Source organism: Meleagris gallopavo, chromosome 4 (genome assembly GCF_000146605.3).
Source record: "Meleagris gallopavo isolate NT-WF06-2002-E0010 breed Aviagen turkey brand Nicholas breeding stock chromosome 4, Turkey_5.1, whole genome shotgun sequence".
NCBI classification, from domain to species: Eukaryota; Metazoa; Chordata; class Aves; order Galliformes; family Phasianidae; genus Meleagris; species Meleagris gallopavo.
This window is the reverse complement of record NC_015014.2, coordinates 33824266-33845013: the sequence shown is the minus strand read 5'-3', so window position 1 is coordinate 33845013 and position 20748 is coordinate 33824266. Positions and strand designations below refer to the sequence as shown.

General features: G+C 40.2%; 1 long non-coding RNA gene across 3 annotated transcripts in view; it reads left to right on the top strand.

Moving 5' to 3' along the window:
- LOC104910709 overlaps positions 1-20748 on the top strand; it is a 93689-nt gene extending 72941 nt beyond the window's left edge. For 2 of the 3 annotated variants that reach the window (XR_004159598.1, XR_004159594.1), the window contains one exon: positions 10563-11978. This is a non-coding gene — a long non-coding RNA (uncharacterized LOC104910709). Of the gene's footprint in view, positions 1-10562; positions 11979-19634 lie in introns of those variants that run through there. The other variant, XR_004159595.1, reaches the window with a different exon arrangement.

The following is a 20748-nucleotide window of genomic DNA, read 5'->3' as shown; positions in this document are numbered from 1 at the left end:
GGGAAGGGGAAGAGGAAGGAAAGGTTGTGGTGACGAGAGCTTTGGCCTCTTCTCCCAGGCAACAAACGGGACCCGAGGAAATGGCCACAAGTTGCACCAAAGGAGGTTTAGATTAGACATAAGGAAAAACTTTTTCTCTCAGAGAGTGGTCAGATACTGGAATGGCCTGCCCAGGGAAGTGGTGGAGTCACCATCCCTGGCAGTGTTCAAGAGGTGTCTGGATGAGGAACTACGAGATATGCTTTTGTGGTAGCATTGGTGATGAGAGGATGGTTGGACTAGATGATCTTGTAGGTCCTTTACTACCTTGTGATTCTATGATTCTATGGTATTGGGGAGTCATGGCAAGCACATGTCACACTTTGGTTGTTCTCAGCTGGAAGATGTTCCTATGAAAGCCCCTGATGATCTCTCACCTTAATCCAGGGTTCTGACAGAGTATTTGTAATTTGGCCTTAATCGTGATTCCACTATATATGAAATTGAACCAGTGGGTCTTGTTTAACTAGGAGGATTAAGCTGTTTTTAATTTGTAGATGTGCATGAATCATTCAGATTGAAGACAGTATACCACGTGTAGTGCATTAATTTATTCTTTTACTAGCTAAATTAATTGATTAGTTTTTCCTAAGTGAATAACGAATGGAAAAAAAGCTTTTGCTTAAGTAAAATGTTGGCTTATTTTGCTATGATTAATACAAACTATTGCTAGAGGTGGTCTTAATAATGAGTCTCGTGTTGTCCTTAAGCCATAATTCTTGGGGCCAGCTCCTTTCTTACAACCTCTTCCTGAGTGAGGGTGCTTTGGCAGAGCACAGTACAGAGCTGTGTGCCCCATTTTGGGAGTAGCTTATACAGCAACCTGGGACTGTGGAACTTTGGCAGGTAAAGAAATGCTTTGGAAATCTGTGGGAATGCTGATGACCTGACAGTGATTTATAATATTACTTTAGAAAAATAAATATCTGTATGATACAGCAGAACCTGTCAGGATGGATAAAACAAAGATTTGCTGTTAACCATACTGTACAGCTGTCTAGCCCGCTGAACCTGCTGGTTAGCTGAGTCCTTTATTTCCTCCAAATCCCCACATGAATTTATTACAGATGGGTACTGGAGAGCCACAGGAAAAGCTTTCACTGTTCTAACATCATCTCTGCCTTATGACAGTCTTGGAGACTTTTTTCCCCTCCCCTAGCCAGAGCGATTCTCTCCAGCCCTACAAGGTTTAATCTTCTCTTACAAATGGTGGGAAAAAAAAAATATTAGCCTAGCTGGGATAACCAAGGGATAAATTACCAAAAAGCTGCATATTGAACAAGAGAAGCTTAAATTATGCTTGCAATTGCCAGCATGATTTCAGCTGCTGTGCGAAGAGCTCTGGCAGTATTCTCAGCTCAGGTATTGTTTTGCTCAAGAGACTAAATGTAACTAATGCCTGATATATCAGAACGAGACAGTTTTGTGTGATTTGGCTTCTCTTCTCCTATGTATTCATCAAAACATCAGGAGCAAAGTGAAAGCCCAAATGAAAGCCAGTCTGGAGATAGTGTGATTTGGTGCTGAGTGAAAGCTTGCACAATGGGGACCCTCTCTGGCACATGCTGTGGTCTTTAGCTCCACTCTGTGAGCAGAGACAATGTAGGCCCAGCTTCCAGATCCAATTGGACATGCTATAAAGATAAAACAGGAAATAGCTAAGGAAGTTAGTGGATTATATTATGCTGTGAAGGCATAATATAGTTTGTAGAGTCATAGTTCTAATGCCCTGATTTGTCCCTTTGAGCCTGATACAAATACAATCCTACTTTTTAAACGTTAAGATGTCCATCTAAATCTCACTGACTTAAAAAAGCCTACTCCAGAACTTCACAATGTTCACCTGAGCAGTTTATTTGCAGAACTGTATCTTGTCTAGCGAGACGTTTGAAAACAGATCCTCTGTCATCACCAAGATGAGTCCAAGGTTGAAAGGGTAAGTTAGCCTGTGATAATGATTTTTCTTTTTCCCAAAGGGAAAACCTACTTTATTTAGATTTGCAGATTACTGATGTAGAAGGTGCGTTTGCCAAAATTTTTCTGGGTGCATACACTACTTTAAAACAAGTAAACATTATATATTTTTCTTGCTACTTATAAGGCACTGGTGATTCTATTGGGAAATTTCACCTCTGTGGGATTTGGGATTTTACTCCTCAACCAGTAAAGTCCGAGAACTTAACTCAGCATTTGCTGAAAATATCAGGAGCAACTGGAATTATGTTAATATGCAGGGTTGCATCAAATACCGAATCCTAGTAATAGAAATCTGTTCAAGCTGTGTTATTTTTTCCCAAATAGTCACTGATACAGTCTGACTGAATATATCACATTTATTTCATTGTTAACAACTGTCTTTTGTCATGAAAATACACAAAATTTAAACTCATCCTGTAGATTCTTGTTAAATAAAAGAATTATTAAATGCTGAAAATCCGAAATAGAGAACTGTTTACATGTGAGATAACAAGTGTGTACAAAGATTATGAAAACTGATTGGCATGCCACAGTGAATAGCATGTGAATAAATTCTCACAGGCCAAAATCTTATTAAAGGACACTGAGAAGCATAAATCTTGCTTATTAAAAAGCGAACAATACGACAAGTGCAAGAGTTAATCAAGTATGTGGTTCAGTTACACATGCCCTGAATCAAGATTAGATGTTGAAATATGTTACTATGATTTTAATATTATTATTCTAACTATTTTCATGCATTAAAGGGTTATAAATATAAGAATATAATCTCTTCCGTCACAAGAGAAAACTTCTTGCTGTTATTAACGCTACAAATCTGAATGCATTTTACATGGAACATGAACTGTCCTTTGTGCATGCCTGGCAACAGTAGTTTAAGTCTCTAGATAACAACTTCAGACTGGCTGCATACTTCATTATTTTTTCCCCTTTACAGTTGTTAAAACTTTATAGAGCCTCAAAACATATCCAGATGGACAGTTACTGTGACTGCCACTTACGAAACCAGTATAATCTAGCACAATACACAAAGTAGGGTAAGTGTGGTAAGAAAACAAGTTCTGAATAGAGGACCTCCTCAGAATATTGGATCAGCCATCAGACACACCAATTCTGTTTAGACAGGCCTGTTATACACACCCAAATGTTCCGCAAAACAAAGCAAACCCCCAACCTTTCACCACTTTCCTCCTAAACACTCTGCCCAAGGGTAGTGGTCTTCACCCTGCTTGATGCAATATTTGTGCCTACATCTTTATTCACAAAATGAAGCTCTCGTTTCCATAGCTTTTTGGCAAAGCTGAGATACATAAACCATTTTATTCCTCTCAGAGGAATATCATATCTTGGCAGCTTTACTTGAGTCTGACCTTTTCAAATATGCAACAGCAAAATATGAACAAATAAATTACTGTACTGATGTGTTGCCATGCTTTTGCTAGTGGATTCTCCTTCACACCTCCTTCAGCCCACGTGCATGAAACTAGGATTATCACAAACACTATGAGCAGAGAATTTGGTCAAGATGAAAACAAAGTTATTTGAAAATATAATCTTTGTTCACTTGCTGGATGATGGCTTCTAAGCACATGAAAGTAGCAAAGTATAGTAGCTTCTATAGATTTTTTTTTTGTGATGGATGCAAAAATAAAACTTTCTATTTTTTGTATACAGTATACAAATATCTCAACAGGATGATTACATAATGGAGTCAAGAAATGAGAAAAAAACAAACAAGCTTACAGGATCTTTACAGCAACTAAATCTATGGCTTCATTCCTCACTCCAGCTGGAATGGGTGCTTATTTCAGCAGTTCTGATGCCTATGTCTATTTATTTGTGTCTTGATGGAGACATATCTCAGTGCGGCAGGCATTCTCATTTACTTTTTTATTAGTTACATTCCACAAATTTCCAACTTGTATGTTAGCAATTAAGAAAATTGTTTGGGAAATCAAAATTTTAATTCATGGAATTTCATCTTCTTCTCTGCCTTTTCATTTCAATTCCTTGTAGTCAAATTATGTGTTACAAACCTGGTGCTAGTTGTATACCGGTTGCTTCTGGAGAGATTTTTCTAAATGCAATGTATAAAAAAGACACTATCTCTTAGCACATGGTATTAGAGCTGTGGTTTAGTTTGCTGTTTTGCAAGAAGAGATTGCTTGCCATATGCCTTAGCAGAACCTTCTTTTCTTCTAATCTTAAAAGGATGTTGAAAGGTTTTTTTTGTTGTGTATGTTTTTGTTGTTGTTGTTGTTGTATGTTGTGTATGTCATGATTAAAGATTGATTGTGAAATATTTAATTAGGCTATGACTACTACCACATGTTGCGAAGCTAAATACTGTGTCATTCAGCTGTACTTCCAACTAAATGAAACACAAAGTTAGGTAAAACCTAAATAATCTTGGAGGCTTTTAAGCAGCTGTATCTATACAACCCTATCCTGTCATACACGGAATTTATCATTTAAGGTTTTTCTCAAATAAATTAATTAATTATGGAAACATATTGATATATATATTAATTCCATCGTTATAAAAATATATACTGTGATATATATATATTAGTTCTGATGTTTCTGTTTGTTTATTTTTTTCCATGTTGAAAACAAAGCTCTAATCTTTCATATTTAATCTCCCCTCCATTTCATACCAGAGGTGACCACACAACTTGAGCAGTTAATTGCATGAGAGTAACAAGAATCAGATCATAAACAAAAGCACACTGGGGCTTCAATTGGCTAAGTACAAGAGAAGAATATTAAACATGAGCCCTGCCTAGGTAAAAAAATTGCTTTATCTTGGTCATGGCATATAACAAGTTTTCATGCCTCTTTCTGGTATGTCTGGTGCCACAGACTTCCTAGGAATCTGATTTCATTCAGATGCCTGCTCCTGGAAGTACTGGCAGACAGAGGAGCAGCTATTTGCTGACATATTGCTGGGTTACACCTTTATCACATGATTTTCTCTCAGAGTAGTTCACGAAATAGAAAACTCAATCAAACAACTGGAAACAGAAGCTATTGTAAGAATATTCATGCAGCCAATATTTGGACTTTCTGATTTCTCCATTTACCTGCAGAGTTTATTAAACATTGAATACAGCAGTCAAGTTGGTTAAGAACTAATTAGAGATTCTAGCGTACACTAGAAAATATGCTGTGTTGTTAATCAACGCTGTCATTAACCAGTGCTGTTTTAAACATCAGGACATACAAAAAGTGATAGAAGTGATTTAATATGACTGTACTCACTTTGCACCTTGTGGCTGTATCTACTTTACACCTTTTAATTTTTCAGCCTTCTGCCTTTGAATTTGAGGAAACCATAACAAAACAGAGGTTAATTGTTTTGATATATTTCCTTCAGAAATTCTCCAAACTTTCCATGTAGTGAATTATGTCTGTATGTGTAATACTTGGGAAGGGAGTGACTGAAGCCCCTCAAGGATAAAGAAAAGAGAGATTTGGCTCCTCCCCCCATATGCCTCCTGATTTTTCAACTCTTGATTTTGAGCAGAAAATAGGATGCATTTTGTTTAGCTGGAGGGAATGCTTTTCTAAGTTCCATAGAGTCATTAGTGAATTTGGGCAGCCAGATCACATATAAACAGTATTTTTGCTTTAGATAAACCAGTTGAAAACTAGACAGTCTCTGCTGATTTCTCAGAAATTGCTTAGATTTAATTCATAGTAATTCAAACTGGAGAGTATCTATAAAATGAACTATGTGTAATATCATTAAAAAATAAGGTAAAAAGGCTTGGCTTGATAGAATGTAACTGAAGACTAGCAAAAATGGGGCATTTCAATATGCAAATGCTGTTCTTTAACAAGGTTCTGCACCAGAAAAATGTGAATCCAAAGAAATAACTAGTGTATTTTTTCTAGATGAAGGAGGAGGAGTTAAGGTTAATGAAAAGGTGGGTTAGTTTTGTCTCCATCAGCAGATTGTAAAAATACAAACATTGAAAAACAAAGAGGAGAGAGAAATGTTTCCTGAACCATTTCTCTGAAATCCTCCTATCTCCTCCCATCTTTTCTTTTCGGACTCATTTGGACAAACATCAGTCAGCCTTGTTACTTTAGACCTTCTTGCTGATGTTCTGTGGGTTTCCACTTTATTTCTGCATAATCTGAAAAAATCATATTTGCATCACAAGCTGACCAAAATGTTCTTTAATTACTTCCCAGGAGCTTTGCTTCATTCTCTGAGTGGGTACTACTTTGTTGCTACAGTGATGAGCTTGTCAACGCTCCCTTTAGAGATGTCTAACTTTACAGGATACTGTAACCCAGCCAACATGTGTGGAACTACAACTCATTTTACAAGTTTTCAGGAAAGATGCCAGTTATTTAAAATGTTTACACTGAAATATCTTGGCTTTTTTTCCTTTTTTGCTTTTACTCAGATGTGAGTACAATCACAGCAGACCAAATATGTGCCGAGTCTTTTCTTGTCAAGGTGGCCCTTTAGTCCTGGCTCTTTGCTGCCTTTCTTAGACACTGTCTTTCAGACTTGAATGTCAGTTCTAATGTCTTCCTCAGGAACTCTCTATCCAGCAGCTTTTTTGGGTGATATCTTTGTCTCGCTTTTAATCGTTACTTGACCCCAAAGACTCTGTTCCCCAAATCAGGTCATCAAATACTGAACAACTCATTAGGAATGTAGAAGTTTTCAAAATAAGATATTGAGGGACGCCTGCTGCTTCAGCTGGGTACCACAAACCATCTATTTGTAGCCCCACATTTCATCTGTTACTATGAGTAGGCACATAGTAATTGAATATCAATTTATTTAGCTCTGAGATGGCTTCTGCTAGTAGATAGGGAGAGCATTTTAGGTTCTTGTGAGCGGTGCTATGGCCACCACCCAGAGTACTCCCCTCCTTCACAGGAACGGCAAGAGGTCTCTGCATACATGAAGCCTTCAGAAGTTTTCAGAGCAGTTGGATCAGGTTCAGATAAACTTCTGGCTTTCTCAGTTTTTACACATGAAAAATCTGTGACTGATTTGAAAATTGTCAGTAATGCCTTCTGTATTTGTTCTGCCCAGGGGGATTTTAAAAATTCAGATTGAAGCAGCTGAGGGTGAAAGAAAGTTTAGCCCTTATCAGTCACCCGTATTTGCTGAGCTAGTTACATAAAAGCAGTGAAGAAACAAAAACTGGGGACTTCTTGATAATGTTGTAAGTCAAAAACAAGGTAAGAAAAGACAGGCATAGCTACTTCGGCTTGCATCGTATGTGATTCAGATAAAAGGAAACAGATTCGATATTAAGAGTGTGGGTGAGGTAGGCGTACACATTACATTGGAGATACAAGGTCAAACACAAAAATGTTTCCTCCAAATTGAAGTCCAGGGAATTGCTGATGAGATTGAGCCCACCTGGAGCAAGTGAAAACCTGATTGCGAGGGGCCTGATGATAATCCTTGGACAAGCACTCTTCTCAAGCCTGGCATGAACTCAGAAATCTGCTGCTGAGCTGGGACTGCTTTGCCTTGCCATTAAGTGAAACTGGAGCAGAGTTCAGCCCTGTATCGAAGCTTGCTTATCCCCAAGGTGAACACGCGCATCTGTTTTAATATTCGACTGTTTTCTTGTACACTTTGATATTTCCTTGCTGGTAACTTTTGGGCTATTTACACAGGGTGAACCATTTTACCTGCAAAACTGTAAAAAGGGAAGAGCTAACGAGGGGCTATGAGGTGTTATGGCAGAGGTGATGAGGTGTCTTTATTGGACCTCTGCAAAGTACTTTGCACACTGGGGATAAAATCTCTGTTTCACCAATTTCTTGGGGAAGGTGGGAGACAGAGCTTTTCCCAGTGATTGCTCTGCTGCCTGCATACATGTAGGCAACCTGTGAGATGTGGCACGCCGGATGCCCAGGAAGGGGTCTGCTTCCCCGGCTGCAAACAAGTGGTAATCCTTTGGGCACAGGTTTCAGCCATCTTTATGCTCTAGTAATGGTAGATCAGTCTTAATAAGGAAAAGCTCTGCATCAGTTTCAGTTACCTTCTAAATGGTGTAATGACATCAACTGCTGTATGCAGATATTGAAACTTCTCACCAGTGGGAGGGCACTGGCAAATTCTTCACAGCCAATTTTTATACGTGATGGATGCATTAGCTTCTTTTCTTGCCAAGGAAAGCCTAGGATCTTGGTTTTCGAGCTCTTGAAATTTGGCTTGGCCAAATAGTGTAGCATTGAAGTCTCAATGAGCAGCACATCGCAGCTCCTGCAGTACAGCCTTGGAGTTCAATACCAGAGGGATTTCTCTGCTAAGGATGCAATAGTAAAAGTAAAGGTGACTTTCTGCTTAGGTGATGCACCTCAATTCTGCCCAGAGAATGCCCAGCACCTTCCCTGAGAAAAGATTTCTGTGAGACTTCAGCCTGCAGAACACTGTTCATATCTTTTGTGTGCAGAGTTTTTTTGGGACTCATTGGAGAGTTTTTGCCCTAAGAAAGAAGTGATTTGAGACTTTTGCAAGGCAAATAATGAAACATAATCACCATGGGAATCAGTTTGTTGGAGCTGGAGGTAAGCAGGAAATAGGAGCATTTCACTTAACCACATTTTGGAATTTCAAAGATTTAATCAACTCATGAGAAAAATTACATCATTCCAAGGACAGATTTTTAAAGAAAGTAATAAATTAGAATTTGAATAGGTTAAAATTACAAATTAAACTTTAAAAAAATATGAGAAAGTTCACCAGACTTTTTAAAAGGGTACTTGTAGTAATAGGATGATAAGTAAGAGGTACGGAAGTATAGATAAAACACTTACAGCTTCTTTCAGAGCTCTGTTATCCTGTGAATACTGGATATGTTGCTGTTTTTGTAATTAAAAACTAACTTCTGCTGGGATCAGAGCTTTCACCTCTTCTGAATTATGTTCCTCACCCACTTGAATGAATAGGATGGATAAAAGCTTTACACTAGTCCCCACAATTCTTTATATATTATATCATCCAGTTTTTATAAAATCATTCCGTAATTTATCATACAAATATTTTTATATGTTTTCCCTGAAGTGGGAGGGGAAGATTAGCTCCTGCGCTATGAAATATTTGTTGAATAAACAGCAGGTAACTGTGAACTAACGTGGCTAAAATCCTGCTGAGAGGGGCTTGGACCATTGGCAGACAGGTTTGCAAGTGGTTTCTGCCATAGTTGATGCTTTTTTGTCTCTTGATTTGCTCTGCGACAATCTGTCAGTACTAATCTGAATTACGCATAGCATAAAAAACAAAACAAAACACAAAACAAAGTAAATAGAGCAACAACAAAAAAAGAGAGAAGAGAAGAAGAGAAAAAGGAAAACAAAAATACATTTAGATGGAAACAAAAAAGAACAATAAAAATCAGAAGTGGCTGTTTACCAGCAATATACAAGTTGAGGGTACCAACTTAAAGTTATGCTTATAGACATGGTATATATCAGTGTTGCACCGGGGGGCATGCTCTGGGATGGTGTTGTAATATTTGCATGAGGCCTGCTAATAAAATCAGTTAGTGCAGATAGAGGCACCAGCAAATCAAGACTTGAGTCCCCATCACTGTCCCAAGGGCTGTATGTGAAATGAAACATGAGTGATGGCCAGGAACTTTGCCCTGTCACACAGCTCTTCTCTAGAACTTTAGCGCATTTGGCCACAGTGAACACTCACTGGCTGTAACACTGAGATGTGCAGACAAAATGTTGTGGAAAACTTTTCTCATTCTTTCGCTTTGAGGTGACTGTAAACACATCTAAAATAAAAATATACTGAGCATTTGTATTGTGTTGTTTGAAACTAGGTATTCTATTTCCCAGAGATAATGCAACAGTTAATTATCTGCTTTACTTACAGTGCTTTTCCTCAGCATCAGTTGCTACTAAATAAGTCCTCATTATTTTTCAAGGGTGTAACTTGCAACAGGCAGCAATAACAATTACATATTGTTTTCAAATAAGATGCCATTTTCCTTTCTGGCTGACAGCAATGGGTTTTTAATGTGTAACATTTGTTTAATAAAACTCACAGATGCTTCCTTCACAGTTGCAAAGGAAAAAGAGAGGAAAACAAAATTAAAGAAAAGGCAGAAAATATAAAGAGCAAATGAAAGATTTAGCTTCCTTCACAACTGTTCACACTGTGTCCAAGAAACATTTGTATACTTCTGTTGGACCAGACATCTGCTGAACATAGTTTGCATAGCAGGGATGTCCTATCTCTTGATTCCATGTTTTGCTGCAGCATTGTTTTGATTCTCTGCAAATGAAGGAATACAAAGAGTATCCATGTTTTATCAGAAGGCCCAAACTTCATGAAGATCACAGCATTTTGGCTTTTGTGTTTCAGAAGGCAATTCAGCAGAGCAAGACAGATTTTCCTTTTGATTACTCAAGGCTGCCATATCTCCATGATCTGCCTATCCTTTCTAGTTAAATGAGCTCACTAATTTCTTCCCTTTCTTTGGAGTAAGAGGTAATGTGTTAAAATTTTTCACCAAATGACTTTTTTTTTTTTTTCGGTAAACTGAAAGAAATCTCATCCTGCTCTCAAGTTTTCTGATCTTCAAGCAAACAAACATAAAAGGAAAATCCACTTTGATTCCAAAGCGCTATTAAACATAACCAACAAATCTCAGCTAGTAACTTCACAGCTACAAAAGGATGTGGGACCAAGAGAGTAGTTTTCCTCTGCTCCCCCAGCTGGCTGCAGAGCTTCTGTGAGATCTTTGTCTTCCAACTTGTGCAGCAACCTAAGCCTTTCCAATGTGTACTGTGAAACACTATGGGAAAGAAATGGAAGGGGTTTATTGTACAGAGAGGGCCAGCACGGTGAAATCAAACGTTCACAGTGAATGGAAAAGCCCACATGAACAGAAGAGGAAAGTCAGTAGTCCTGGTTGTTTCTTACTCCATGTCTCTTTTTGAGTCCATCAGGATACATAGAGTGTGGTGGTAAGACACAAATTGAGAAATGAGTCTGTCAGCAAGGCCTAATGGCTGATGGCTTGAAGGAAGAGCTGGTTGACTGTCAGTGCTGTGGTCGAAGTGTCTGGACAAAATACAGGAGCCTCTATATCCTGTGTTAAAAAGAGAAATGGAGTTTTGTATGGGTGTCTGCAAAGCAACCCTGCTTACCTACAACAGGCGTTCTCCCCAGGCCTGGGAAGAAGCTTTCCAGGGAAGATGGCATCGTGCTTGTTGTTCCAGCACTCACTCCACCAGGACGCAGCCCTCAATTGTCCACTGCTCCTCACTGTACATGGAGTTGAGTGTCTGAATGTCATATGAAACAGGTTCAGTGAATTTTCACTCATCACAACCCTTGAATTTCAACAGACATCTATACAGTACAGTATTTTCTATGGTCCAAGGAATACTGCAGTGAAAATACCATTTCCCAAACTTGGGTGATCCGCTAAAGTTTGCAAGTCCACTTCATATCACAGCGTGACAAGGGACCATTATAATTTTTAATTAAAAACTGTATCCTTTCATAATGTCTTCAGCTCTTTCAGATGGCTGTGAGAAAGCAACATGAGCCAGCCTTCATAGGGAATGGGGCATCACATCCTGACCTTGGCACGTAGACATTTTTATTTCAGTCATCACACAAACAGCACTCTGGTGCAAAAAACAGTGGGCAGGCATTGCCTGGTAATGGATGGCAGGCTGGAGAGGGAGCAGTTCCCAGTTCACAGAGCTGCCATGCTTTCCCAGATCAGCCTATAACTTGTGATAATATTGTGCTCAAAATCTCTACTGGAAAAGGAATTCCCCAGACAACTGCAGATCAGGAGATACTTTCTCATTACCCACCAGAAACTATGAGCAAACTCGCTGGGAAAAATTCAAAATAAGGCCCAGAAATGCATCTAGTTTGTATGCCACAGCAAGTCCATGTATTTTTCTTTTCATCCAGAAATAAAGTGATAAATGTTTTGCTTTTGTGTCTCATTTCCTGTCTGTACCTATTAGAGCTAGATATTAGAAGTAACTGTAAAACAAGAGGAGACTGCTTTATTTATTTATTTATTTATTTATTTATTTATTTATTTATTTATTTATTTTAAAGCAGGATTTCGTAGAAGAGATATCTAGTAATATCATGTCCAAACTTGCAGAAATGTCCTTGTAACTCTGAAGAATTGTTAAGGGATTGTTTTCTGAGGATCAGACAGAAAAAATTCAGCCAGATTCACTGATGTCCCCTGATGGCTTAATGTTATTTTAAGCTGTAAAATTCCCATTAGTTGAAATGGAAATATGTACAACTTTTAAAGCAGGACAGCTATATGTTCCATGTATATTTCCATGTACAATGTACTTGCATCATTGCAAACATCTGAGCAAAAATTCATGGCTGTGTTCTGTCCCTGCACTTCTACAGTCAGCCCATGCTGTTCCCCAGGCATGTCTTTCCTGAAGCTTTGTCTGAAGCAGCTGTGATTCTTCAGACCCTGGGATTCCATTGCTCACTTTCCTTAGGAGGTTGTGCCACAGTTCAGTACATATTGCTAAGATATTATTTTACTTCCAACACTCATCCCAAATTTTATTTACATTAATTTAATTCTGTTCTTTTCAAATCATTGTCTTTTTTTCTTCACTAGTGTTCCGTGAAGGTGTTCTTTTTTTATTCCAGATAAGGTCAAACTTTTATTTGCAACTAGAACACAGTATTATTCTTTAGCTGGAGGGAGCTCATCTGAAACAGGTATAGATAATTACGGGCTGCGCTAAGGGGTCTGCTAAAACTTTCTGCTTGATTAACTGTGCCTGCTGGGCTAAGAATTGCTGTTAGGCATGAAAGCATCCAGTGCCATGCAGAGACACAGCCCCCCAGCAGCTTTCAGGGCTGCCGATCCTCTTGTACCCTAGCAGAGACTTGGTGAAATGTGACTATTCAAAGTTACTAGAAGAGGAAGGAATGGGTTGTATTCTGGTTTCATACTGGCTGAAACCAAGAGCTCTTTTAACAAGCCCAAGAAATTAGGTGGGTCTGTGCAGCCAAAGTAACATGCAGCTCAGTCAGACCAGGATGTGCTGCTTGCTTTTACTTATTTAATTACTTTCCCACTAATGATGCTCAGAAATCAATCAGTGACAGAGGACTCCAGAAGCTCTTCCCAGCTGTTTTGAGCTGCATCCCCCAAAGCTTGCTTCCTGTAATACAGTTTTAGCCTTACGTGCTTTAAAGTTAATAGACTTATTTGAGCAAATGGCTCATTTGAAATCTACATTGGAATAAAGTGAGCATAAACGTGCACATGCCAAGCTATAAACACATTTGTACAGTGCAGTAAATTGGTCTTGCTGCCTTTTCCTGGAGCAACCAGGCCAATTACACTATATGTACAGGACAAGAGGGTGGAAGTGGTTCAGCTGATTATGGATCCAGTAGCAGGGACTGCAGCCATATCACGCCACTAGTTCTCATTTTGATATTCCCTCTGTGACCAAATTTTGGCCAACTTGCTCTAAGCTTTTCATGTACTGTCTGCCAAAAGAGAATAAAGATATTTTGGAAATTATCTGAAAAAGGTGATGGAAGTGTGGGAAGGAGTCCAAGGTAGATAATAGGTGATTGTTTCACTGTCTGACAAACTTGAGTAAATCTTTTTTTTCTTGGAAGATCTGTTCAAATATGTGGTAGGCTGGGAACACCAAGGAGTTTTCCTATAGTCACTATACAGCACCTGCTTAAATTTAAGCTTGTGTATGATCAGTCACATGCATTGAAATGTTTGTGGGTTGGCTGTCATTCTTTGGACCCCAGATCCCATTCTCTCTGAGCAAAAGGAGCATAGAGAAAAAGATAAAAATCTCCTGGATGAGCTGCGGACTGGAAAGTGATGCCTCTCTGGCTACCTCTGTAGGATGTGTCAGATCTGTTATTGCCCTCAAGATAGTATGGCATGGCATTCAATCTTTCATCTGGATACTCTTATTTTCTTAGAATTTGGCCTGCTTCTCCTAGGACGTAAAGCAGCCCCACTTGCTTTTATAGCTAGGATCTCTCATCAGCTTAATTTGTCTTTGATATTCTGAAGACATTTAGAAAAGCACCTCAGAAATTTCTCTAGCTACCTGTTTCCAAGTATGGTGTGTTATTCCAGTGTCTGTTACAGTAAGTTTGTGTTGTCCTCACTACGTACAGGGTATGGAAGTTTTTCTTTGCAAATCCATTATAATGGCCAGATTTCTTGCTTGGACTGACAATATATTTCATTGCTAATATGCCTGCTTTTTAAAGCTGCCAAAGACTTCATACAGTTCCAGTCTGGTGTAGCTTCAAATATTTTTTTTTTCAGACTCCCATTTAGCCTTTGTAGAATGCACACTGCATAGACACTTAACAGTAAATAACTTTACAATTACCAGTGTTTATTCTTTCATTCCCATTTTTCTGTATTTCCTGCAAATACACGGAGTAAAATATCTGACTAATTATTATCTTCATATGAAACAGCGCAGACTAGCGTAGCCTCTGTAATCTCCCCTCCTGTAGTATACAGAAGAATGGCCTTCATAGGTGATACAAAATCCTCAGTGGAGTTATAAGGTGTAGAACATTTTAAATAAAGCTCACAGACTTTTTTGTGACACATGATGTGGCATGGTGTGTATGTAAAGTATTGGGGGTGCATTTCACCATAATTGCACAGGTTAACAACTACTTCTTCTTCCTGTTTGCTTTGATACATGTAAACATATTAAAGTTCATTAGTTCCCTGACAGTTTGCAGTGTATTCCTGAGTGCTTCCTAGCAGCGTTCCCAACAGCAACACTGAAAATGTCCATAGAGATTTCATGAAAAAAATCTGCAGAGAAAATAATAATTTACAATATGTACATTTATTTACTTCCACCATAACTTTTACGTCTGCTTTAGTGACACTAATTAATTAAGCCTAATTTAATTAATTCTTCTGTCATGGGAAGGTATTGTTGATTTTTGTAACTTATGATCAAGGCAGAGGTGAGGAACACAGGGCTCCTAGCAGTATCTTATATGAATTCCTTCAACTCTGTACCTGTATGTGTAGACCAGATTGGGCCATGAAACTGGAGCACACTGAACCCGCTTTCTCAGTTTTCCTGAATTCCTGAAACTGCCAAAATAAGTTCTAGTGGAGAAGTTACATTCCTGTGTACTTCTCTAGTGGAGAAGTTACATTCCACATGCTGAACTAAATAAACCCCAAACCAAGAAGTACACACGCAGATACCATGCCTTGAGTTTCCCTTCAGCACCCTCAGTGAGATTTCCTCCTCTATCTATTTGATCATATAAAGTTATTGAACCTTGCTTGGGTAAAACACAGCTGCAATGGGACAGATCTTCTCTTGTTCTGGATCAGAGTGACAGCCCCCAGTCCTGCCTTGCACATCACTCCTGTTCATAGAATCATAGGTTGGAACAAGGTTGGAAATGACCTGCAAGATCATCTAGTCCAACCACTCTCCCATTAGCATTGCTACCACAAGCTACTAAACCATATCTCATAGCTCCTCATCCAGACACCTCTTGAACACTGCCAGGGACGGCGACTCCACCACCTCCCTGGGCAGCCATTCCAGTACCTGACCACTCTCTGAGAGAAAAAGTTCTTCTTATGTCTAACCTAACCTTCTCTGGTACAGCTTGCAGCCATTTCCTCGGGTCCTGTTTGTTGCCTGTGAGAAGAGGCCAAACCCCTCCTCATCACAACCTCCCTTCAGGAAGTTGTAGAGTGCAATGAGGTCTCCTCTGGACCTCCTCTTCTCCGGACTAAACAATGCCAGCTCCCTCAGCCACTCCTCATAAGACTTGTGCTCCAGACCCCTCACCGGTTTCGTTGCTATTCTCTGGACACGTTCCAGGGCCTCAACATCTTTCCTGTAGTGAGGGGCCGAAAACTGAACACAGTACTCGAGGTGCGGCCTCACCAGTGCTGAGTACAGAGGGATGATCACCTCCCTGCTCCTGCTGGCCACACTATTTCTAATGCAGGCGAGGATACCGTTGGCCCTCTTGGCCACCTGGGCACACTGTTGGCTCATGTTCAGCTGAGCATCAACCAACACACCCAGCTCCCTTTCTTCTTCACAATCATCCAGCCACTCGTCCCCAGGCCTGTAACGCTGCATGGGGTTGTTGTGGCCAAAGTGCAGGACGCGACACTTGGCCTTGGTGAACCTCATGCCATTCATCTCAGCCCAGCAATCCAGCTTATCTAGATCCCTCTGAAGGGCCTCCCTACCCTCAGGCAGATCAACACCACCTCCCAGCTTGGTGACATCTGCAAACTTACTGAGGGTGCACTCAATCCCCTCATCTAGGTCATCAATAAAGATATTAAACAAGATGGGCCCTGGTACCGACCCCTGGGGGACACTACTTGTAACGGGTTGCCAGCTGGACTTAACTCCATTAACCACTAGCGGTTGGGCACGGACCTCTAGTCAGTTCCTTACCCGAAGAAGTGTTTACTTGTCCAGGCCACGGGCAGCCAGTTTCCCCAGGAGAATACTGTGAGAGACCATGTCAAAGGCTTTGCTGAAGTTTGGTAGACTACATCAACAGCTTTTCCCTCGTCTACCAGGCTGGTCACCCAGTTGTAGAAAGAGATGAGGTTGGTGAAGCACGACCTGCCTTTCATGAGTCCGCTAGCTGGGCCTGATTCTCTGGCTGCCATGCACATGCCATGTGATCTCATCCAAGATGATTTTCTCCATAACTTTCCCTGGTACTGAGGTCAGGCTGACAGGCTTGTAGTGCCCCAGGTTTTCCTTACGGCCCTTCTTGTGGATGGGGAGATGGGAGATGGGAGATGTGTGCAGCTGCATGCTGTGTTCTACACTGATGGACAATAAAGCATACAAATGCTCCTATAATTTACCCCAGGGTTGCTGAGCTGTTTACACAGGTAACTTTCCATCTATCCATCATGCTCCATATCCTACAGAGGTGTTTTCTCTTGTTCCCAAAATATTATTGCTCATTAGTTAAATTTTAGTAAAACAGGTTTATCTTTGAGAACTGGAGGTCGTTAATTTCCTAATAGGCTCTGTGGTTAGGGAAGAAAAAAAATCTAATATTTCCCCTGCTGCAGTATTGCCTGCTAATTTCTTGTCAATCTGTTCGTCAGTGCTACTCTAATCTCTGACTTGAGTTTGTACATGAAATCATTGTAAGCAATCATTTTGCAAACAAAAACTGTACCTTTCTCCTTGAATGCTATTTCCAGGAACACTTTATTTAATGAAAAGCCCTTCTGTAATTGCACAGCTTGTGAGTCCTGCTTCCAGCCTGGCGTTGCCGACTGCTGCACCATTACACCGGGCACGAATGCAGTTCTCCTGATTGTTTCCTGTGGCAGGATGTTGCATGCATTTACCATATCCCTGGCAACAGGGAGTCTGCCTTATGGCCACTTCAGAAGAAAGAAATAAAGTGAATCAGAATAAGCCATAGTCCCTGCAAAAAGGAGGAAAAAGAAAAGAAAGAAAGAAAGAAAGGAATAGCCGCAGAGTGGGGTCTGGGAACATCAGGCACTGGTTTGACAACAACAAGGCAATGAACTGAAATCCAAAAGAGTGTTTGTCTACTTTCCAGCTGCACCAATAGCCATTTCTCTGCTAATTACCGTCCCTTTTGTGGGGGCGGTGCCACTAGCAGTATCATGGCAGTGATGCTGCTGTACTCATGGTGGTCTGTCTCCAGGTGTGTGTGAGGCAAAGCTTACGCAGTGAGTGTGGTTGGGGACATGCTGTGGGACCAGCCACCAGACGAGTTTCAGGAGTGAGTCTAAATGCCTGGGTTTACTTTGTGTTGCTTGCAAAACATCTTAACTCTTGAATTTGGTCAAAAAAATGTAGCACTGTTTGTAGCTCTCCATGAGGCTCCCTGTAAAAATCCAGCCAGTGGCCTATGAGAAGCAGCTCGGTTGTTTTCCCAACTCTGAGATCCTTTCTGCTCTTGCTGTTCAGTCAGATGGAGTTTCTCTGAACAAAGCGTGGTACAGGACTGTGTGAATTCCCCTCCAGCCCTTTAGGCTGTGGATATTTATCTCACTTTCTGCTGTTGGCAGATCTTTGAAGGGCATAACCAGAGGCTTGTTTAAAGTACAACAGCCTCTCCCGAAGCTCTGTCACTCCATCCTGCCTGCAGAGCAAGCTATCAGCAAACATTTGCAGCGCTTTATTGCAGGTGATTACAAGAAACAAGAAATATTTGGTTTCTTTGAGTGTATTCTGTCTTGGTCCTTACCCAGGGTGCCACTTCCACTTGGAAACGTTTTTCACCACTGTTATCTGACGCCAGCAGATTATAACAAAAAGGGCTGATTATGTAAAAACAAAGTGACATTGGGCTGTCAAAGCAAAATATCCTCTCCACAAATCACAGCCTGGGCCCTGTGCCCACAGCTGGCTGGCAGAGCGGCAGGAATGCCTTTGTGAGGCCAGTGCAGGGACTTGTGCTGCCCAGTAGCACATCCCAGCAGGAACGCAGCTCCCACCCCACTTGTCCCTGGGCTGGGTGCTGGGGCAGGTGAGCATCTTCACACTGCCCTCACGTGGCTTTTGTACATCACTTGCTTCTCAATCTGAAAAGACACGAGAGATAGGAGTATGGATAGAGTATCTACAGCATTCATGTAAACAATCTGGAGCAAAGCACTGTCCTTCAAAACATGTTTGATTTGTAATAGAAGCCACATTCCTCTGCAGTGCTGAATAAACTGTAGCTCAGCAAAAAATGTAAGGTTTTGCAAATGTCTGAATTTTGTACATGGGCTCTGTGTCATAGATCATGTTTGTATATACATATATATATATAAAAGAACATGATTAAGTGGATTCTTTTTATTTACATGATCATAAGCATGCTGCTGATAGCCACAGACTTTGTTTTACACTGTGTCAGAGGTAGCTGTCTTCAGTCCTCTGCCTTATATCCCTATTTAGGGCTGACACTTCCACTGATAATTTCAATAGGAATTGCTATTTAAAAAAATGTCAGAACCAGGACAAGATTCAGCTCACCTAACATTAACTTGGGCATTTGGCCTAAGCTGCTTATTTCGCCTTTCTCTAGTGAATGGAAAGTAAAATATTTCTCCCCTGTGCAAATGTTCCCTTCACATCCTAGGAAGCACTCTAGAGGTACCTGTTTTTCTGCTTATTCCATTGGAGGGAAGTAGCTAATCCTTGATTCTTAACCAACCGAAGCTGGTTCATTATGATCTGAAATTACTATAACATCTTCATCTGATGTTTTTTGTAATTTTTAGTAATTCGCTTAAAATCCTTCCCCCAGTATAGTATAAAACCGTTTAAAAATGTGTAAAACTATTCCCTATTGCAGGTTTTAATTTTAATTTTGACATCATCAGTAACAAAAACTACGATTTCAGAAAGGCTGCTATTATTGTCAGCAGAAAGTCAGCAGTTAGTGTTGGATTGAAGAGTTTGGTTTTAAGTAGAGGTTATTTCTAGAATGAGTGGCTTTCATAAATTAGGAACATGCTCAAACTACAAATCAGAGATTTGAACTTCCAAAAAGCTCCTCCTTGGCATGCAGTGATCTGACTTCTTTTTCCCTACTCCATTTTTTTCAGAACTGGCAATTTGTATACTAGCTGTGCTAGTTAAGGCCATGGAAAACTGCCGTAAGGAAAAAAAAAAAAGAACTTTCACATCAGAGAAGCCCTGCTATGAAAGGAATCTGGAGAGATCATCGCCCTGGGATAAAGTAAATGACATGAAAAGAGCTGAAAAATGCAATTCAAAGCCAAGATACCCATTGCAGAGAGTGGGTTCAATCTAACTGTACTACTACTGAGAAGCACTTCATTACTGCAAAGGGTTTCTCCTGACCTCTCAGCTGTCCATTCGTGGTTTCCAGCTGGAAGGCAGCGCATGGCTGCACGAGAGCTTAGAGAGGCCTGAACAGATGCAAGCAAGTTCATCCAACCCACTTACATTGATAAGTTTTCTATCTGGTGTGGCTCCAGGAGTGCTTCTGTGGGCATCCACATCCTGCAGACCAGGATCATATGGATGAGATCTCTCTTCTGTTGGCCTGTTTCATCTGCTTCTATTCTTCTGAAAGTATCAGGCAACTGCTCTGAGATGTTGCAGACCCCATGCTGTGGTTGTGTCTGGACTGCTTGCTCTTGTAAATTGTTGTGAATTATGCAATCAGAAACCCAGGTCTTCTGCAGCTAGGCAGTCAAGTTTATATTATGTCTCATAATTGCAAACTGAGAAAAATGGGTTTGTTTTAAAGTGGAATGGAAATTGTCAGTATCTTAAAACCTTTCCTGAATCTCAGAATCTTTTCTGAAGCTTCATTGTCTTCAAAAAGCACCTGTTCTTTGTAATTATGATAAGAGCAAACTATTTTTTCAAGCAAATGCCATTGCTCAATCAATCAAAAGATTGAGGTTTGTGCTCTTTAATTGCCTGTTAGTAAAGAAAGGGCACTAGGACATCTGATAGAGAAAACAAACCAGATTATGTTCTTATACCTTGTGATTCACCAGAGCCAGAAGGAAATAATAGCCTGGGGGTTTAAGCTAAAAAAGAAGAGGAAAAGTATGTAGAACTCATGGCAGATGCTCCATGTTATAGTGAGTAAGCAGCACGCCGAAGGATGCTGCCATCCAGACAGATCTGAGACCATAAATGCAGTATTGCATTGCAAAACCACTGCCAAGTGTGAGCTCAAAA